Below are 11,876 nucleotides of genomic sequence, written 5' to 3'. Positions count from 1 at the left end.
GGGAGGCCGGCCCTAAGGGCAGTTTCTTTACCAGACGTTTATTAGGGGAGGAAGATTGGAGAGTCTCTTGGGGGAGGTCCCAACATTGTGTTTTGCTGTGCATTATTTTCACCTTGCTTTCACTCATGTGGTTGGTATGATCAAAATGAAGTCTTTCCCAACACATAAGTAGCCTACAGTTGTGCATTTCCATTGTCAATATGACACAACTATGCTTCCTCTTTTTTTTATACTTGAACAAATACATTTGTTTGTCAAACACTGTGCTCATTCATTCATTCAACATTGTGTTGGAAGATTCGGTAGACCGCCTGAGAAAATATACATATATTTTTAAAGAAACATAAAATAACATCGCTCTCGCTTCTGTCTCGCTGGCGTATCAGGCAGCTGACGTTTGTTGTGCCGCATTCTCACATTATATTTCCTTTTCATACCTCTGCTTGTCACTGGGAACCGTAGACTCATTGGCAGTGTGCGCCCTTCTGCCGAGCCGAGCATCTTGGTCACACTCTGTGACTGGGTTTGAGTATGGGGTGCTGGGTGAGAAGGGATTGGGGGAAGTGTTAGCTACTTCGCCACCAGGAGAAAGCCTGGAAGATTCTTGGCTGTTGATAGATTTCAGAGGTGTTGATTCAAAGGCTTGAACTCCCCGTACACAAGCTTGACAAAATATTTTGGTGGGAAGAAGTCATTATTAAAGGAAAAGCGATCACTGAACAGTGTTTTTCCTCAGAGCAGCAGGGGAGACACGATCTGCCTGCACTTACAAGAGAGAGGGACCCCACGTTGCCCATCAGGCTGTGTGGGTAGTAGGGTACCGGTACTAGCCCTGCTCCCTGCCTCCTCTCCTCTCAGCTCCGTCCATCGCTGTGTCAGGATATGGTCACCTAAAAAAGCGATTTTAAAGAAAGCAATACTTCAACCAAACCTCCAACTGGTGGTGGCAACCGCCCCCTACCCCTCATCACCACCCTCCATCACCAGTCCAGAAGAGAGGAGCTTCTCAAGCTTTGTGCAATTAGACACTCCATCTGTCTGAGATGAGAGCCCCATCATAGCTACTCCTTTATGCATTCACTCTCAGACTTTTTCTAATTGCAATCTTTCTCATGGAAAAATTAAGCAATGCACCGAGGGCTCAATGCATGGCAATTGCTACACAAGGAAAAAAAGAAATCATCATTTCTCAAGCATGCTAATTTGATGATTACCCCCCCAAGTCTCTAATCTGTGCCTGTGTTCCGTCCATCCCTTTGAAAGAGAGAGACAGATCACGCTGTAAAGCAGACTGCCGTGGTGATCCATCTGTGTGTGTGTGCGCGCGTGTGCGCGCCACATCTATGCAAATTCAGCCCTCCATCAACGTGTTCTCCCTCACATTTGCACGCAGTCACACACACCTACACGTAGGCTATATACATATATCGCATATATGACAAATGTTTCCTTCGTGCACAAAGAAGACTTTGCTCCTGGTGATGTCTATTCTTCGGCTGGGTGTGAATTGAGAAAGGCTGGGCGCCAGATGGGACCGGTGGATCAGGTTACCTGTTATAGCAGCGCATCTGCCAAGCCAGTCAATCACTGTGATGCCTGTGACAGGTCGATGGAGCCTGAGCAGGAAAGGCTAATGCAAAGGGAAGCGCAATTGGGTTGCTGGATCTACCCCTCACCCTCCTTAGCTCGCTCCCCACCTCCTCCTTCCCCCCTCGCCCCAACACTATCTCTGCTGCCTCCGCCTTACCCACCCAGGACTTGAATCTGCTGCTCAGGCTGGCTGCTGAGGGTTCTGTCTGTGGGACACAGCCGACAAAATGTTGGGCTCAGTTACAGCCAGACCACTACTGAGGGACCAAGTCAATACAAAATACATTCCAGAAAGTCTCTGAAGTTTTTTTTACATCTCAGGTCTCTGCATACACTCCTTTGTCTATGGCCTTAGAACCACTTGGCTCAACCACTTGGAGAGTGTATTGTTAATCCATTGTCTTTGCGCATGTATTGAAACAGCCACTTCTTTCACCAGATTCTAAACAATGTAAACCCTACAAGCTGCAGTAGTGTCCTAAAAAGCGTTGTATAATAGACAATAGACTAACCCTGATCCTCTACTCGATGTGTCTATGAAAAGACCTAACCTGATACCACTAGGCGTCGTACATCGCTTGGCTTCTTTAAATATTCTCTCACTTGTAGGCTAAGTGATTTGAGAGCAGATTGTGCCCAGACAGTCAGAACTTTCCTGTCAGCTACTTCACCAGCAAATAGATAGCTGCTGGATGAATAATTTATAAGAGGCAATTTTCCTCCAGTCACCGAGTCATCAATCACATCACAGAAAGACTGTGTCCCTAATGGCACTCCATTCCCTATATAGTGCACTACTTTTGACCAGAGCCCTGTGTGCACTATATAGGGAATAGGGTGCCATTTGGGATGCAGCCCAGGAGGCTGAAGACCCCTGAATCGGTCAGTGGAGCTGCTCTCCTCTCAAAGCCAGCCAGGTACTATTATTGGGCAAAATGGTTGCCATTTATTGAACTTTTAGTTCAGGTTGCACTGCAGCATTGTGAAACTTCAGTTGCACAGACAGGCTAGAGGGTATTTAACTCCCTTCTGCTTATTGTCTTACTGGCCAGTGTGTGCTCTTGTTGTTATTTAGCTTGTTATTGTTAACACACTACACCTGCAGGTGCGAGTAGATTCTTTTTGATCTAACAAAGGTGTATTTTCATAAAGAAATCAATGCAAATATTTTCACTTTTTGTCTTTTTTTTTACTGACAGAAATGCTTTGCTTGAAAATACCCTCTTCAGAGGAGCAATTTGATCCATGATTGCATGCATTTACCCATGTAATTGAAATAATGAGAGATGATTGCTTTGAGCTATTAGTCATAAGTTCCTGATCTTTTTGTTTAATCCTGGCATCAGCTGTCACTGTGCTTGTTGGAGTTTAAGGGAAGATACACTGAAGATATAATTTGCATCACCTCCGACTGTAATTTTTTTTCTCCCTTTCTCCCTGAGCTGCTGCACGCTCCTGATTCTATACAAGTCTCCTAGGAACACAGGAGTTGTCGTGTTGTTTTGATAGGAACAAAGAAAGCCGTAGCACAAATATGCAAGCGGCTTGTAGCAAAATTGCTGTCAGCCACAAGCAAAATAAAAAGCCCTCCTCCTCTCTGACAGGTTCCGTGGCATTTGTTAAAGCCGTAATTCTTAATTTTTCAACAGAGGTATCATGTCTTGGTGTGGGTGAGGAGAGGACACACCGTGCTACGGCTCTTAGCACAAGGCGTTACAACTCACCTCCCGCTCTCCGTCCTCCACCAGACAGATACACCTCTGGGTGAAGCCTTTTACAAATGAACTATGAATTCCCCTGATGTCTCCAGGCCAGCTGTCTACGACGATCACAATAACAGAGTGAAAGCAAAAGCAAACACGAAGCACATGAAAGTGTGCCAATTAATTCAGATCCTGATTGTCTGCAGCGAATCAAAAGGTGTCAAAGGGTTTTCTAAATATTTCTGTACTCACTTTATTTTATCGTGATTTGTTTTCTTAGGACAAAACCACGATAGCACAGTAAACGTCTTCTAATTACAGAGAGAGAGAGAGAGAGAAACTCGAAGTATTTGCTTACAGATTTGTGTCGCATAAAAGATAATTCAACAATTATATTTGTTCTTTGTCTCGGGTGTAATTAGAAGATTCGAATAGTTTGAAACCTATGTTTGAAACCAATGTATATAATTCAGCCGCTGTTATGCCACTTCTGCCTATAGACCCGAAACGCTCAACAGTGAGATAGCCAGCTGTCGTTATGAAGTAGGTGTGGGGGCTGGAGGTGTTCATGCACAGTATATTAAGCTACTAAAGAATCATCTGTAACAACTGTAATAACGGTTGACAAATCAGGCCGAATCCATTTATAGTATTTAAATGGAGATAGACCTCTCCGGCAGATGATCATTTAGATGTAAAAACGTAGCTCAAACGTAGTGCTCATGTTTCCTTTTCTAGTTTTCCTCCAGCCATTCAGGATGATAGACACCAAGCATTCCCCCAGAGCAATGCTAACCTATTAGAGAAGCAGACGGACAAGTCTGCATTTACCCCCACAACAGGCTCTCCTTGTAGAATATCTTGTTCAAAATATCTTTCACACTAAAAGTCTTGTTTCTTTCATCTAATGCAACTACGGTACTGCAGGCTATTGGAGACTGACCATGACAATGGCCCTTTAGATATACACCATTCAGGAAGTTATATAGAAACGATTTGAATCACATATTAGGCATTGTAGAGGCTGCTGAATCATAGTTGTCACGTCTGAGCTGAAATCAACTCAGGTGGACATTTTCCTAAACCATTTTATCTGAGATTCTTCTCCATTTTGAAACGTGACATCACGGTAGAAGGTTCGAAGAATGGAGTAGTCTGTTTATTGTTGTCTCAATACAATAGCTGACATGCCTTCTCTCTGACAATCGTTAGGTCATTACAAAACTTGATGGTTTTTGGGGGTTTTTATTCTAGTAAATGTGTATTAGTTCGGTTTGGAATGAATACCACTGTGTGGAACACAAATAAGGGTCACCACGCTGAACTTAACTCCTGCATCCTATAGGTAGCTCTGTGGGTGTTTCGATCAGCAATACCAAGGCTTTCTTCCGGCGTCTACAGTCCTCAGGCACAATTTCACATAATTTCCCTGTTTCTTAGCCATATATAGAGAGAAGCCTGCTGTTATCACAGAACACTCTTCGCTCTCTGATGTAATTAAATACCGAATGCAAGGCACAAAGCAATTTGGGATAGACTGAACACTGTGGATTTCTCAAGCAAGCGTTACAATTTAATTGGACCATATGAATTTATTTCACATTTTTGAAATGTCATGCCTTTATAAGAACTCACCAAATTTGCATCTACCGCAGAATGTTTTTGCACATTGGGAAAATAAATAAACAAGTCTAAATGCCAGTGTAAATGCCAAGCCTTTTCTAAAGCAGCGAAAGTTGACTTGTAAATGCATGGCGTGGCGCAGACGCCTTCACTCTGTCTGCTCTGCATTAATGTTCCCAAATTCTTGGAGTTCAGGTTGTCTACTTGGCTTAAAAGGGTAGCAAACTGTGTCATGCCTTTGTTTTCTGTTTCCTCCTCTGTTTTCCACTATAGTGAGATATTCAGCCATCCAGACTCACATTGTATAAACTCCAATATTGACACATACCAGAGGACATTGGTGCTAGTCATTTGAGTTTTATAAAACAACAAATGATTCAACTAAAATGAGAGGAATCTTAAGTCAACACCCCATTGCACTGGATGTTACATTTAATTCACAGCTAAATTGAAATACTGTATTGTTACACTATAAGATTAGAGACAGGATAAAAGTTCTCAATGCTAATGGGGAACTATGGTGACACTAAGGGGCAAAGTAGGAAACACATCCACAGCAGGTGTTCCAGCTCTCCCCTGGGTTGTATTCATTAGGGCACACCGTAGAAAAATGAAACAAGCTGTTCTTATTGAACAAATCCAGGTAGTCCCTCCCTGTTTTAGTCAGCTTTCTTTCATTTGGTGCCTATTGAATAGGATCCTGGTTTCCTGGTTGTTCTCATCTTCTCTCGTGTTGGAGGCTGCCATAGTTCACCTCTTCCTGAACCTCATGTTGTTTCCACTCTGTGACGCTCTTCAGCCTCTTTGTTATAGTATGATTCATGAAGATAGCATTAGCAGCCTATTGCACATTTTCTACTTTGCTATATCATCCTGGCTCTTGCCGGTGACCTCTGAACCTTCCAAATCCATGACCCTGACTTCCCCAAGCCCTTTATCGTACGCCAATCTCTGATAATACAGGATGATCCTGGCTATTGCGTTTACAGTAACCTGGTGGTGTGGGGGGGGGGTTCTTTCTGCGTGTTCTGTAACAAAGTACTGTAATATAACATTTAAAAAAGCTTTACAAATGTTATTTGACTTAGTCTTTCCTGAGAAAGGTCAAGAGAGAGATTGAGAAATGTACTATTAGTTTGACATAAAAATCCACATATTCCGTCAAAGGGAATGACATAGTCCCTTTGACGCGTCACGACAGGTTATGAACCTTCATGAGTTATAAAGCTGTAGACTTTGGGATCTTCATTTCATACATCATGACACGGAAATGTCAGTCGCGACAGAGGATTCGAAGAAGAAGTGAAAAGGGATAACTGTGCTTGAGTTCACACATACTCACACACGCACCCTGTGGCCCCACTCGTCTGGCTGAAGTCCAACCAGAAATAATATTGTCATGTTTACTCTCCTGTGGTAGTTTGTCGTGGTCTTGACACAGCGTTAGTCTGTTATTCATTACACCTTAGCCTCTGGTGCTAGTTGCTCGAGCACTGTTTGTTTTTCATACATGTCATATTTGTTAGGAGTGAGCTTGGATTAAGTCAACTTTAGTCCCTGTTGCTCAACCCAGTCTGTTAAATGGGGCTTAACTTGAGTGCTGCTCGGCTGTCAGACTCCTGAACCTCATATGCCGGCGGCTCCACTCCACCTAAGCAACAGAAACCTGCTTCAAAACACGTCCTGTTCACTGAGGCCTCAAATTCCAAAACAATTTATCAGAAGATTGAATATCCAACAGAAAGAGAGGGACTTGTCCATGGGCTGTAATTCAATGCAGCTGCAACAAAGTCAAGTGGCGGAGTCAGAACTGAGAGAACCATTACTCCTATGTGACAAGTGGAGCCCTCGGGCGACTCCAGACAGCCTCTTGTGTCCTGGAAAAAAAGTACCCTTGTAGTAAAACTGTTGTCCGCAAGTATTTAAAGTCATTATCACACATTATTTACAAAACATCCCATAAGAAGAGCTTGACATTTGACCAGGTATTTTGCTGATTGTGTACAATGGCGATGTCGTCGTTTTTAAAAGCTTCTCTGGAATGTGTGCAAACTTTGGCCAAGTTTGGGTTATCATGTAGCACTCAACAGAACTGAAGAGGAGCTTTACTTACAGGGAAAGGGCAAGAGAGTGTTCACTTCCAAATTCCTCACTGACACCTTGGGTAGAAGTCCCGCTTTTATTGACAAGATAAATTAGGTACCTCATTAGGAAAAACATGGACTCCTCTCTTGAAAAGAGGAAAGTGGTAGCGAGGCCTATTGAATAATCACCATTGCCTTTTGGGGTAGAAGAATCATGGTAGGATTGTTTAAGTCAGTAAATGTGCAAAACAATGTGCAAAGTTACATTCAGTCCTTTTCAGTAGTAAAATAGGAGACAAAAGTCAAGGAAAATATAATTTGACAATGCGTTTAATTCATTTACAGAGAATTGTGTTTTGATTTAAAAGGAATCAAAAGTCATGGAAACAGACATTGCCAGAAACAGTGAATGATACATGACCCCTAGTTGTGTGTTATTATTCAAGAAAACCCAAGTTCAACAGCAACTGACTTTGAATTGACACTTAGAATACCAGGTCCTATTCGATAAACACAAACAAAGTCTTTGTTCGTGTCAAAGGAATTGTCTACTACAGGGATGGACAACCTTTTCTAGGTCCATGGATCAGTTTCCAAAACATTAAGAACACCTGCTCTTCCATGAAATAGACTGACCAGGTGAATCCAGGTGAAAGCTATGATCCGTTATTGATGTCACTTAAATCCACTTCAAATCATTGTAGATGAGGGGGAGGAGTCGGTTAAAGAAGGATTTTTAAGGCTTGAGACAATTGAGACATGGATTGTGTATGTGTGTCATTCAGAGGGTGAATGGGCAAGACAAAAGATTTAAGTGCCTTTGAAAGGGGTATGGTAGTAGGTTCCAGGCGCACCGGTTTGTGTCAAGAACTGCAACGCTGCTGGATTTTTCACGTATACGCATATACACTGGGTGTACCAAACATTACAAAACATTAAGAATACCTTCCTAATATTGAGTTGCACCCCCCCACTTTTGCCCTCAGAACAGCTTAAATTTGTTGGGGCATGGACTCCGCAAGGTGTCGAAAGCGTTCTACAGGGATGATGGCCCATGTTGACTTCAAACTTCCCACAGTTGTGTCAAGTTGGCTGGATGTCCTTTGGGTGGTGCACCATTCTTGATACACAACGGGATATATATATTTTTTTTTGGGGGGGGGGGGGACTCAGTCAACTTACTGTTGAGAGTTAGAATAGGAGAATACACAAGGTGCAATTTTGGTTGTGCATCAGAAGTTTTTCTCTTATTATGTCACTCACTGACAGTCACTAGTCACTCAATTAAACCAGCTAAAATGTTTTAGCTTGGTAAGTTAGTATAGCGGTCAGCTGTTAAAACTGGTAGTATTCATGGTCAAATTACTGACTAGGGGGGCTTTCACTGATTTTGTTAGTCATTCTCACTCAAATATCATATAAAAAAATGCTAACATTTCTCTTCACCTTATGGCAAAATGTATAGAATTGCAGAAAATTAGCTGTAAAACTACACATTTTTCTCTACGTCCCATGGCAAAATGTGAAGAATTGCAAAAAATGATACCGCTACATGTTTTGCTCGCAAGGTGGGGGAAACTAAATGTTGCTTAGGGCCCCTAAAAGGCTAAGCTAGCCTAGGCTAGGCTAGCTCTGACTGCATGTGTGGGTATGGATGTGCGTATGCAGACCCGCGAGCCACTGCTACTCCCATTGATGAGTTCTGATTTTGTTGTGGCCCCCACCCCCCATCAAAGTTGCCCATCCCTGGTGTACAACGTGAAACTCGAGAAGGTTCCGCAGGTCCAACAACATATTCCCTGTTCTTCTCTCTCTCAGATCTGAACAGCAAATCTCTGCGCTGCCGACACATGGACAGTTTTCTTTAGCAAAAGGAAGAGGAAATAACATCAGTAACATGATGTTTCATTCAGGTCTAGATGTAATCGTCTGCCCAAAAATGTACAGAGTAACACTGCCAGAAAATACCTGTCTACAGATGATGGGACTGCTTCTTCTGCAGGTGAGTGCTGTGGTGTTACTTTAAGGAGGAAGGCCTCCTTATGAATGGAATGCTTTATTTAGGTCAAAGTTGTATATCTGAATGACCAGGGTAAATGAATGTGGCTCAGAAAGTCCCAAATGTTTTTTTCTATTTTTTTTTAAAAATACACCCATTTTTACATTTGTCACTAATGCATGGTTGACTGTTCTTTGGAGATAAAGATGGATACCTCTATGATTTGTATACCTATTTATAACTATGTATCTATCGACTACATTCTTAATATCGTTTAAAAAATCAATAAAAAAAACACAAAAAAACAAGGCTTGTAAAACTTTTAGAAGGAGAATACAGTATGTCTCACAAATCTGTCTTCTGCTTTGATCCTAACCCCTCCCAAAGACACACAAACACAAACGGTTTATGTGATGCCTCTCTCAGTGCACCCTGGGAAAAGCTGTGGTTATGGCACAACAAACAAACATCTGATCCCCTCACCAGGCCCAGGGCCCAGGGACGACAAGGATGGCGGGGCGCGCTCTGTTCCAGGGCCCAGGGACGACAAGGACGGCGAGGAGTACTCTGTTTTCATCACACTAAAAGGAAGATATGCCTCCTCGCTCTCTAATGAAAACACTTTCTGACTTGGGCCCAACAGTGCAATTTACAAAGGAAAAGCAAATAAATGAAAAAAAGAAAAAGCAGCCTTTGTCGTTTTTGGGGGGGGGGGGGGGGGGGTCCTTGTTTAGGTGATCCGGGGATGTGGTCACATGCACAGTAAAGCACAGTCGACGCACCTGTTATTCACCAGAATCTTTTGTCAAGTTCAACTGCAGCAACAAAGCTTGCTCAAAGGAAGACAACACTACCCATTATTTTGTCCCACAATGGTGTTCTTTCTCTAAGACTAGAAAAATGCTATTAGCACCTTGGGTGTAATTATATCCTTTCAGCTGACATATAATACCACAAGTCGACGTGTTTTCAAGTCATGTTTGTATGGACTGAACCTACATCTGAAAAAAAGTTAGACAACAAAGGGGTGAGTCAGTAAACTTGGAGGGAAAAAAGTTGACATGTTTTCTAATGGAGTTGCATTTGGATCTGTCTCTCTGGATGGCATGGAGAGTGCACACGGAGGGAGCGAGAAGAGAAACTGATCCCGAATCCTGGTTGTAGTCTTTGTTTCTCCCGCTATGACAAAGAGCTATGTTTCACCTGCATGGAGACAATGTAAACAAGTGACTGATGGCTTCTAATAACAAATGTAAAGAGCCATTGTTCTGCGTGGAGTCATTGCCTCATGTAAAGAGTTAGTGTCAGGCCCCAGGGTAGCTACCTAATGCTAGTCTCACCTTTCTTCATAAACATCAAAGAAAACCTGTCCTCAAAAGTCACAATAAAGCACACAGGTAGCCTCAGAGTTTGCACAGTGCTCATTCACCAGACACCCACGCATGAAATATTGCTGTCGGGCAGACATTTCAGACTGCTTGATATAGCCCTGTGAACATGACTTAAGACACCCAGATCCTTAGCTTGCCATGACACCTGAAGCCAATTTCATGAGAGGAATGCTAAAGAAGAGAAATGGTTGATTCGTTTGCCTCTACTTTCTTTCTTTTTTCATCAATGGTGAATCCTCATTTGCACCTCGATTGTAATCGAAGCTGTAAGACCTGTGTTATCTCTTGTAAGTCTAATTTGAACACAAAGAACAGAGTTCTTGGAATCCTCCTCATTTCTGGGAAGGAGCCAGAGTTGTCAAAGAGGGTCGACAGAGTTCACCTCACACCTGTAGCACAGAGACCGTTGGCAGCATAGGTCCACAAGTAACCTTGGTAACCAATGCTAAGGAACATTAGTGGGGGTCACTGCTTATCATGGAGACCTGTGTGAGGTTGTCTGCAAATCAAGGAACGATTGATCAGTCCATACAGTTAGGTAGAGAATATTATTCTGTGAACTAACGGTGCAAAAGGTCATATATATATATGAGGGATGTAGCTCGTGTATCAGGATAGATGTTGAGTCTTAGTCGGCGAGAGAGCAGAAAATTGGATACTGAGATAGGAAGTCCTCAACAGGAAGAAACACACATAATACAGGCATTTGACGGGCTGGACTAGTCCAGGCATGAAAATGTGTTTTCCCCAGACTCAGACTGGAGGAAAGGTGGAGGGAAGCTAACTAGAGCACCTCTCGTGGACCAGACACCTCTGACATAGTCTTCTTCCACGGACAGGTTGGGAAAAAGATGTCTTTTAACCCTTTGAGAACCTCACCACACGTTCATTTTTCGGACTGAAGATGTACTATTGGTGCAATTGCTCTCTGAGAGGGTTTTCAAAATACAGCAGCATTTATAAAGCTTGTGATCACAAAAGAACACAGATTCCAATGGAGGTGCTGCTGAGATGATGTACTGCACAGTGCCTTCAGAAAGTATTCATACCCCTTTGACTAATTCCACATTTTGTTGTGTTACAGCTAGAATTTAAAATGGATTAAATCACATTTTTCTCTCTCACCCATCTATACACAATACCCCATAATGACAAGTTGAAAACATGTTTAAGAGAAATTGTTGCAAATTTTAAATTAAGTACAGAAATATCTCATTCACAAGTATTTACACCCCTAACTGAATATTTTGTAGAGGCACCTTCAGCAGTGATTATAGCTGTGAGTCTTTCTGTGTAAGTCTCTAAGAGATTTCCATATCTGAATTTTGCAATATTTGTCAAGTTTTATTTTCAAAATTCTTGGTTGTTGATCATTGCTAGACAACTATTTTCAGGTCTTGCCATAGATCTTGAAGTATCTTAGGGATAGGCATGCCGTCAACAGGACAGTTGTAAATCATGCAGCACCATGTGTCACGATCGCAGA

The 11,876-nt window shown here is 42.4% G+C and overlaps 1 long non-coding RNA gene across 1 annotated transcript; it reads left to right on the top strand.

Moving 5' to 3' along the window:
* The first annotated feature begins 6,668 nt into the window (after positions 1 to 6,668).
* On the top strand, positions 6,669 to 9,598 carry LOC124001235. The gene is made up of 3 exons (XR_006832758.1): positions 6,669 to 6,901; positions 8,819 to 9,002; positions 9,486 to 9,598. It is a non-coding gene; the product is annotated as an uncharacterized LOC124001235 (long non-coding RNA).
* The last annotated feature ends 2,278 nt before the right edge of the window (positions 9,599 to 11,876 follow it).

This window comes from Oncorhynchus gorbuscha, linkage group LG17, assembly GCF_021184085.1.
Source record: "Oncorhynchus gorbuscha isolate QuinsamMale2020 ecotype Even-year linkage group LG17, OgorEven_v1.0, whole genome shotgun sequence".
In the NCBI taxonomy this organism is placed as follows: Eukaryota; Metazoa; Chordata; class Actinopteri; order Salmoniformes; family Salmonidae; genus Oncorhynchus; species Oncorhynchus gorbuscha.
This window is presented reverse-complemented; position numbering and strand designations above follow the sequence as displayed.